The sequence below is a fragment of the Leptonychotes weddellii genome, chromosome 13 (genome assembly GCF_054177405.1).
Source record: "Leptonychotes weddellii isolate Sample4059 chromosome 13, ASM5417740v2, whole genome shotgun sequence".
Taxonomy (NCBI): domain Eukaryota; kingdom Metazoa; phylum Chordata; class Mammalia; order Carnivora; family Phocidae; genus Leptonychotes; species Leptonychotes weddellii.
In genome coordinates, this window is record NC_138381.1 from 4092156 (window position 1) to 4101630 (window position 9475).

The following is a 9475-nucleotide window of genomic DNA, read 5'->3' on the forward strand; positions in this document are numbered from 1 at the left end:
CATAAAGGAATGGTGCTGCCATATGCCACAGTATGCGTGAACCTTGGAAATGCTAAGTGAAAGAAGCCAGTTACTAAAGACCACATAGCATAGGATTGCTTTCACAGGAAATGTCCAGAATAGGAACATCTATAGCTATAGAAAGTAGGCCAGTGGTTCCTCAGGGCTGGGGGAGGGGAGCAAGTCGGGGGGGGAAGCTAAAGAACACAGGGTTTCTTTCTGAGGTGATGAACATGTTCTAAAATTTACTGTGGTGATGGTTGCACATGTCCGTGAATATACTTAAATCCATTAAATTGTAGTTCAAATGGATAATGTGTATGGTATGTGAATATCTCAATAAAGCTGCTTAAAAACATATAAATTGTCGAATATAACCTACAACACAAAAACATCTTGTATTTGTTACTGTGTTACAAGAACAGACTGTACCATTCTTGTAAAAGAGTGAAAAAGATAAATGTACATAGTTTCATTACACTTACAAGATGTTTACCATTTCTCTGGATGTGATCCAGAAAATATAAATTAAGTAAGAGGTTAATAGATGTTTGGGCAGGAAAAACAAACCCCTGGTCAAATAAGTTTAGGAAACTCTGGCTTGAACCACAGTTTCTTTACCATAGGATGTCTCAGCACACAAGCATTTCCCAAACCAATTTCATTACAGAACTCATTATTTATAAAGAATCAAAAGACCAGTTCTAACACCCTTTAGGAAATGCTCCTTTAAATAAAGGACTGGTTCTGCTATTCAACATTTGTAATTAAAGAGTAAATTGGGGGGGGGGGATGAATCGTCCATCTGTTCCAGAAACATCACGGAGTACCTACTACACGCCAAGTACTCTTGGTTGTAGATACTGGAATTACAGCAAAGAACAAACACAAAACCTCTGCCTTACAGTATAAAGGGTAGGACAATTTTTTTTAAAAGAAATAGTGCCCAGTACAGACCATCTACTTGAAGAAGAGTCACAGGAACTGGATTTACTCTCATGCATGAAACAACTAAAAAAGAAAAAAACAGACAAAATCTATGAAACAACAGCATAACACTCTGGACATCAGAAACTAAAGGACAGTGATCAGAGATGAGATGCAAACAAGAGGAGTCCCAGCTTACAGCCTGGAGAAAGGACCCAGGCCACAGCACAGCAATGAGATCCCAGACAGAGCCCACGGGTCTCCCAACAGAGTTGAGCGGCAGCTAGAATCTGTAGGGCAGAGTCCGAGACAGGAGAAGCCCGGAGACCTGCAAGGGGTCCCTCATGGGTGCCCTATCAAGATAGAGATCACTCCACTCCATCTTCCCCAAAAATTGTCTCCTACCCCTCACACTCACTCCTGGGTAACTCCCCCTCCCTGAGGCAACCATTGCGCAGTCCTCTTCTGCAATGAATTAGTCTCGCCTGTCCCGGAAGTTCATATAAATGGAATCAGACAACAGGCCTCTTGCGGGGAAGGAGGGTCTGCCCTCCTTTGCTCAATGCAATGTTTATACTGCATGTATTAACAGTGCACGCATCCCACTTCAGTGAGAGCAGAGTTCTGTCATACAGGTACACCACAATTCCGTGGATGGACACCTGAGCTGTTTCCCCTTCTTTGGCTAATATAATAAAGCCGCTATGAATATTCTCAAACAAGTCTTTTTATGAACATATATGTGCATTCCTTCTGTGTAAATACCTCAGGGTAGTAAGGCTGGATTACAGGGACAGATGTGTATGCTAATCTTGTGAGAAACTGTCTGCTTGATTTTCTTACATAGCCACCAGCAACGTCACGCATTTTGACTGATCCACACATTCTCACAAATATTTGATGCTGTCAGTCTTTTCAATTTCAGTCATTCCAGTAGGTGTGTATGGCTCTAATCTGCACTTCCCTGATGACTACTGATGGTGCCGAATAGTTTGTTATGTGCTTTATGAAATGTTTGCTAGCCTTTTGCCCACTTCTTACACAGGTTGTCTATTTTATTATTGAGCCGGGGGAGGTGCTTATGTGTTCTGAATATAAATCACGTGTCAGATATAGGTTTCACAAATATTTTCTCCCTTTTCACTTTATTAATGTCTTTCGATAAGCAAGAGTTTTAAATTTTGATAAAATCCGTTTTTTTTCCTGTTCTGGTTATCTGTATGTCTGGTTTATTCTGTCTCCCCATACTAGAAAGAGCATGGTTTATTTTATCCACCCTTACATCCAAAGAGCCTAGAACAATTCCAAGCACATATAAGGTACTAAAATAAACAAATACCTCATTGTGGTATAAGAAATGTCTCTTCCCCAAGTATTCATAGGTAAAATGAAATATGTCTGAGATAACACTTCAGAACAGTCCAGCAGAGGGGCACAGTGAAGGCTATGTGCTGAAAATGATTAATGCTGAGGGACATTTACATGGAAATCCAATATATTATCCTACCAACGTTTGTATATATCTGTATATGTACATGTTTGAAAATGTCCATAACTTATGTTTGACATTTTTTAATGTTTTTCCTAAAATGGTGTGAATTCTCTTCCTTTCCATGAGGAGTCCAACCATGTCTCCCCCTTCCAGCACTCCTATGACACACTACCACACTACCTTCCCTGTGGACACTGGCAGGGGATTCCTCTTTGGAAGTGTAGGTACAGAACAAACACTAACTTAGGGAGGACTCACACACAAACACTTATGCAGAGTGAATGTTCTAATGATGGAACACACTACTACATTTTTTCAGACAAAAGAAGGACAACTGCATTAATATGCACACACAAAATAATGAAACCCTTTATTATCTTCTATATAATGCCTCCAAAAATTTTAAAAAAGGAGAAAATATTTCTACACTTGTTATTTCCCAATTGATTTTTTAAAATAATGAAATAATTCAACATCTCATTTATCAAGAGAGAACACTGAACATTCAACAAATATATACCGAGGGCCTACTGAAGGTAACCATCGTGCTACCAACACGTTCTTTGCCCTCACCAGGCTCTTGTTCTATTAGGAGCCATGTGACATACACGCGGAGGAATTCTAACACAAGGCCACGTGTGAATGTGTGGGACAGGCTGTGTAAATGAGCAAGGACTCATACTTCCAAGCAGAATATTTGGCCAAAAGAGCATAAATATCATCTGAGCCAAACGTTGAGGAAACTGAAACTGCTTTTTTCTTTTTTTGACAGAGCAGGTAGGAACAGTGAAATAAGTCAGGTAGAAGAAAGGGATTAGACAAGGCCACACGACACCTGCAATGCAAGCACGCAAGACTGTCGTCCACAGTCTGAAGAGCTACGGCACTGGCTTTCTACCCCAGAGCAACGGAGAACAAAAGCAGAGGGTCAACCAAGACCACATCACACAAGGCTTTGAACTGAAAGTTGGAATTTATTCAGTGATCCCAATGAAGAGTCACCAAAACACAGCACTACTTTAGGATGATTAATTTTTCAGTATGCACGGCCTATCACAGGTACAGAAATTACAGAAAGAATGCCTTCCAGTAGTTTAAGTTACAAGGCCCAGAACTAGAATGATGTCAGTAAGCAGGAGTGTAAGATGATTTAATAAATATCTTAAAGTGATCTAGAGGAGATTAAACAGAAATGAGAATATTTATGCTAATATAAATTAAACAGAAGAGTCTTCAACAGAAAGATTATTAGAACAAGCACCAAACTGCCAGTGGAGATGGGGGAGAGAATCCAAAACTCACCCAGCTGGGACAGTTTAAGTGCTCATTTTTCCGGAGGCAAATTTCATTCATTCACTCAACAAATATTTCTCGAAAGCCAACCAGAAAGCACCTTAAATTTTCTCCGAAACAAAGCAAACGAACAGGAAGGGACTGGCTGCCAACCATTAGAGCAAGTCAGTCGTAATCTCCATCTCTTCTCAATCTCCATCTCAGGTCTCCTCCCAGAGCAAGGTTTCAAGATTCAGAAGACCTAGGAGGTGTCTACACTAGAGTAACGGGATATATTATTAAACCAATCTTCCTAAAGCATATGTTTCCTATACGAATCCATCCATTACCATTCAACACACCCTCACTGTGCCACAAAGATTCTCAAATATGCAATTCCATTTATAGTAGGTACTCATCCACATTCCCAGCCAGTTGTTCCTTGAGTTAAAAAGATAAAGAAACAAGTAAGCTGCATGTAACTTTATCATCTTCAATTTCACCTATAAATTATTAACTCACCAAGAATCTGTCATGAAAGAAAGTTCCTGCTCTAACCGAAATAGTCTCTCTGCTATGGTTTAAAATTCTTTAAAAAGCTGCAAGAGAGAAATCAAAACACTCGTATGCTTTTTTTTTTTTTTAGACACTCATATACTTTTTAAGAACAAAATCAAACAAATCAATAGCAGCCTTCTGATGACACCTGGTGGCCAGTGCTCACAGGAAGTTTCTTTCAGCCTTTTAAAGAAAGAACTTCAGGAACTACTCACCCATTCCACGTGCTATCTTTACTCTGGGCAGCACGCATGAAATCCCTCCCTTCACCCTCCTCCCTCCGGTTGTACTTTTCACTCGTTCCAATCTCATCTTCGTCCCTTTTCTCCTTTCTGACGTGTACATGTGCAGGGAGCTTGAGCCCTGGCTCACGCATGCTCACTTTCTCCCTTACACGCTCACACACACACTCTCTCGCTGGTGTGACAAAGCCACCCACACTAGAAACCACCTCTCCCTGCCTCCACCCCATGGCATCTCACCCCTCACCCCTCCTGCCCTCACCCCACCTGGTGGTGCAAGCAGTGTGAAGTCAGCCTGTGTTGGCACCAGGCCAACAGTAAAATCACAGCAGGGGACACATGTGCAGGACGGCAGGTGCACACACACACATGCATATATAAAAACTCCCAATGGGCTTTTGTCCCTTCCCTTTGGGAAGTTCAAAAAAGAATGAACTCCAGAAGTCATTAAGATCTGACAGTAAGGATTCTCTCCTCCCAGAAGGACAGGGTAAGACAGGTAAGACTTCCGACAAGCCTATTATGAGCTGCAAAAGTGACAGGGGCGTGAGACAGGAATACATGGAAACCAGTGGACTACTCAACTTCTTCCATCTGCCACTTCTAACTATATACTTCCATATATGGAGTTGCAATTTGTAACAGAGACCATAAAATATTAATGTCTGATCCTACAAAGAAAAAAAATCACTTTTCTCTGAAAATGCTTATAAGTTGAATGAACTCTTCCGTGACAACAGAGTATAATTTAACACCCTAAAAACCATTCACTAGATAACACCAGAGACAACTTGACCACTAGGGATAGATGTGTACGTAGTTGCGGTTTATGCACCATTCGACCAGTGCATGAACACTTCAGTCCAGTAACACCCACATCCTCGTTGTCCACAGAACAGGCCACACTGCATTCCTAAGTAGTAAGTTTGTAGGCACGTCCACTTCCTCACCCAGGAAAAGGCCTGTAGGTGTTTAAAATGAGCCCACAGGGGGCGCCTGGGTGGCTCAGTCGTTAAGCGTCTGCCTTTGGCTCAGGTCATGATCCCAGGGTCCTGGGATCGAGCCCCGCATCGGGCTCCCTGCTCCGCGGGAAGCCTGCTTCTCCCTCTCCCACTCCCCCTACTTGTGTTCCCTCTCTCGCTGTGTCTCTGTCAAATAAATAAATAAAATCTTTAAAAAAAAATAAAAATAAAAATAAAATGAGTCCACGGATCGTCTGACACTCCCTTCAAAGGACGAACCCTCATTCTCTCCCCTCGGTGTGGGCTGGCCTCGCTGACCTGCTTGTAAGGGACAGAAAATAGTGGAAGTAGGGTCTCTGACTCCGGAGACCAGGTCATAAAAAGCACGAGCTTTCTGCATGCCCCATCTCTGGCCTGCGTGTTGCGAGGTCATTCTTGCAGCCTCTGGGTGGGGAGGCCCACAGGGCAAGAGACGCAGCTCCTGCCAAGAGCCAGAGAGGACGGGCGCTCCTGCCAGCAGCTCCGCCAGCCCCAGGCCGGGCTACGGGGGACGGCAACCCCCACAAGACCACATCACACAAGGCTTTGAACTGAAAGTTGGAATTTATTCAGTGATCCCAATGAAGAGTCACCAAAACACAAGAGCCTGACTGCTGGAGAAACCTGGGGCCAGAACCTTCCTGATCCACAGAAACCAGGAGGTAAAAGACGCGTGAGGCTTCAAGCCACTGAGTTCTGACATAATGTGTTACGTAGTGACAGAGAACTAACAGAAGGCCCTTCTCTCCTGTCCGCCTTGGCAAGAACAGATATGGCTGGCTCAGTTTCACCCTCCTTCATGTATATTTTATATACATTTCCTTTCCTATGTGCTCCAACCTTTAACAAGAATCCTCTGTGCTAGCACAGTAAGATTAAGGTACACAGGAGATCAGCACGTGTTCACTGAAATACACTGAAATGCATTTCAAGAGCACAACTCCTACCAAACTTCTCTAAAATTTTAGAACTTTCATCAACTGGCATTTACATTTATACCTCTTCTACTACCAAAACCAGATCTGACACAGCTTACAATGAAAAACTGATATAATAAAATCAGGAGTTATTGAAGAGCTAACTAATAAAGAGACAAAGTAGAGTTTTAAATTTAGATTTGTATGGAATAAAAGCAATGTCTTAATGATTCCTGAAAAACCTGCTCATTTGGATGAAGATGTTCACTTGTAGAGGCCCCTGGGATTGTTTAGCAAGCCACCTGCCCCAGAACTAAGGGTAGCAATGAGTTCCTTTCCAGCTAGGCTCGGAAATGTTAGCAGCCTACACTCCTAATAGTCCCCAAACCTGATGAGGCGGCCCACGGAACGAACCCAGGTACAGCCACGGGCCACGTGACTCCCTCCTTCCCCCAGCAGGACACATGCAAGCTCTGGAGACCTGGGGGCCTCTGGCCCAGGACTCCTCGTACCTGATTAGGTTCCAACTCCAAAGTACCTCATGTACCATCTTCAGCTTAATCCCAACAAAGAACCTTCCCTGACCAGATTCCAAGGACTCACTGAAGACGAGCAGGCCCGAACTATGTTCTCCTTGGCCCAAATGGTAGGAGCAAAGTAAAACTATCTGATGGGAAAAAAAATTCTCACTCAAGTCAGAACAGAATTCCGCTTCTATTCCAGGGATACCCATATTTTATTTCCAATATCCAATTAACTTTTGCCTGCAAGTTAAAAATCAGAATATGTGCTTAGTGCCTAAGACAGAGCTAAAACAATCACTAAAAAAACGATATTAACAGGGACCAAACACGGTGACCACAACAGAATAAAAAGACCATCATCCCTTTCATTACCAAAGATTTCCGCCTTTTCCAACACTACTTATGAAAACGTGTTAAAAGCAACATAAAACAACAAATCATGGGATAAAAATAAACTATAATAGCTCAGCCTCCTTACCTGGCTATTTCGTTTTTATTTTTTTTTTAATCTTCCTATACTTCAAGTACTATTTTCCAAATACAGTAAATTAATCCAGTAATAAAGTTAATTTTAAGATGATCTTATATCAACCATCTCTGACAAGTGCAGCTTTTGCAGAAATATTTTACACAAAAAGTTAAAATTTAATATATCTTTCAAAAAGCATTTTTTTAAATCAAAGCTTGTTAGTATTTCCATCTAATTTTTTTAAATTTATTTCAAAGAAATAAAAATTTTATTGGAACAGGAAAACAGGATAAAAGAAGAGAATGAAGACTCTGAGTAGAGAATGAAAAAGTTCAATGCCATTAAAAGCAGACACATAGGATCCTTGGTATCTTATACCATTTGAAAAGGTTGTTTTATTATCAATGTAACTAATCACAATGAAACCATCTCTTACAACTAAAGACATTATAATGAATTTTCTTTACAACTACAGAGAAATGGGATTTGCTGTTTCACATCAAATAGAACAGGCTGTATAAATTCTTCTTCCTATTTATTGTAAAATATAATTTCATCTATAAAATCAGTCATGAAATATTAAAACTGAAACAACAGAATTTATATCCTTTACTTAATTTAGTTTAAACGGTCTATTCACTAAAAAAAGCGGGGGGAGGTAATGTGATAGAGCCTCTATACTTTCTCATTAAGTGTTTCCATTAGACCCTTTATTTTCAAGAATTTATAATACAGCCATAAAAAAAGCATTCCATGATAAAAGTTAGTATACTTTCCTCAAATTTGCCTTTTATCTTTTTCAAAAGGCAAGAGAATGAAGCACATGCATATGAAAGCTGAGGAAAGAGATGGAGGAGAATAAAAAGAAACACGTTAATATATTTACTCTGAAAATTTTAAACACTAGTGAAAAAGAACATTAAAGTGCAAGGAAGGAAGCCTTTGTTTTCATCCCAACCAGTCCAACAATAGGCTGAAGAACGCTTGGTAACCACTGACCCCAAGCCTCAGAGTCCTGGGTTAGAAGGGAAGAGAAGGAGAAAGACCCCTACATTTGAGGAGAAAACCCCTCAGTGACAGTAAGTAAGGAGCTGCTCAGCACTCAACCAATAGAAAACATACTCTTGGGTATGGATTTTTTTTTTCATCCCAGCAGAAAAATAGGAAGAAAAAGGGGATTTCCAAATTGAGAATCTGGGAGAAATATAACAAAAACACATCTAGAGACACATTCCAGAGTTCTTGGCGAGACTGCTTCATCAGGTCCACTGGGAAGAGCAGGGGATTGGTACAATGGCTCATCACAGAGCTGCAGGGAAAAAAGACTGAAACTGCTAATTTGGGGAGAAATCTGGAAAACACTGTAATTCCAAATGTCAATAAGCTAACACATGATATAAAACTATCAAGCCTCAAGACATTTGGAATATAAATTACTAGTTATCAAAGATGTGAGTGCTAAGAAAGTATATTTAGAAAGGAGAAAAGTCTTCAGTATTCACAATTTTTAAAATGGATGTAGTTCTGACCAAGTCCATTTATATACCAAAGTTAATAGTTTTTTTTCCTCTGGGTGGCAAAATTATAGGTAACTTTTTCTCTTCTTCCTGACATTTTCTTATACTTTCTAAAATATATCACTTTGGGGGGAAGACTGACAGGGACACTTTAAAAAAAAGTCTCTACATATGGTTGAAGTAATGGAAATTGATGACCACTCTCAAGAAAAAAAGAGAAGCCCTAAGACAGAAATACATTCATGATTGCGGTCCTTGGACTAAACTCAGAATCAAAACAAATAAAAGGAGAGTTAAGGGCGATGTTTGGTGAAATACTCAGGGACCTCACACTGACACTCAAGAATGGAGGGAGGTGGGGCGCCTGGGTGGCTCAGTTGGTTAAGCAACTGCCTTCGGCTCAGGTCATGATCTTGGAGTCCCGGGATCGAGTCCCGCATCGGACTCCCTGCTCAGCAGGGAGTCTGCTTCTCCCTCTGATCCTCCCCCTCTCATGCTCTCTGTCTCCCATTCTCTCTCTCAGATAAATAAATAAAAAATCTTTAAAAAAAAAAAA

The 9475-nt window shown here is 40.8% G+C and overlaps 1 protein-coding gene across 11 annotated transcripts in view; it reads right to left on the bottom strand.

Moving 5' to 3' along the window:
- ZNF407 (zinc finger protein 407) overlaps window positions 1-9475 on the bottom strand; it is a 518640-nt gene that overhangs the window by 492569 nt on the left and 16596 nt on the right. Inside the window, exon 1 of one of the 11 annotated variants that reach the window (XM_081801006.1) lies at window positions 6922-7829. The exons of the other annotated variants lie outside the window; for them this stretch is intronic. The gene's annotated coding sequence lies outside the window, so the exon portion shown is untranslated. Of the gene's footprint in view, window positions 1-6921; window positions 7830-9475 lie in introns of those variants that run through there. 11 annotated transcript variants of the gene reach the window in all.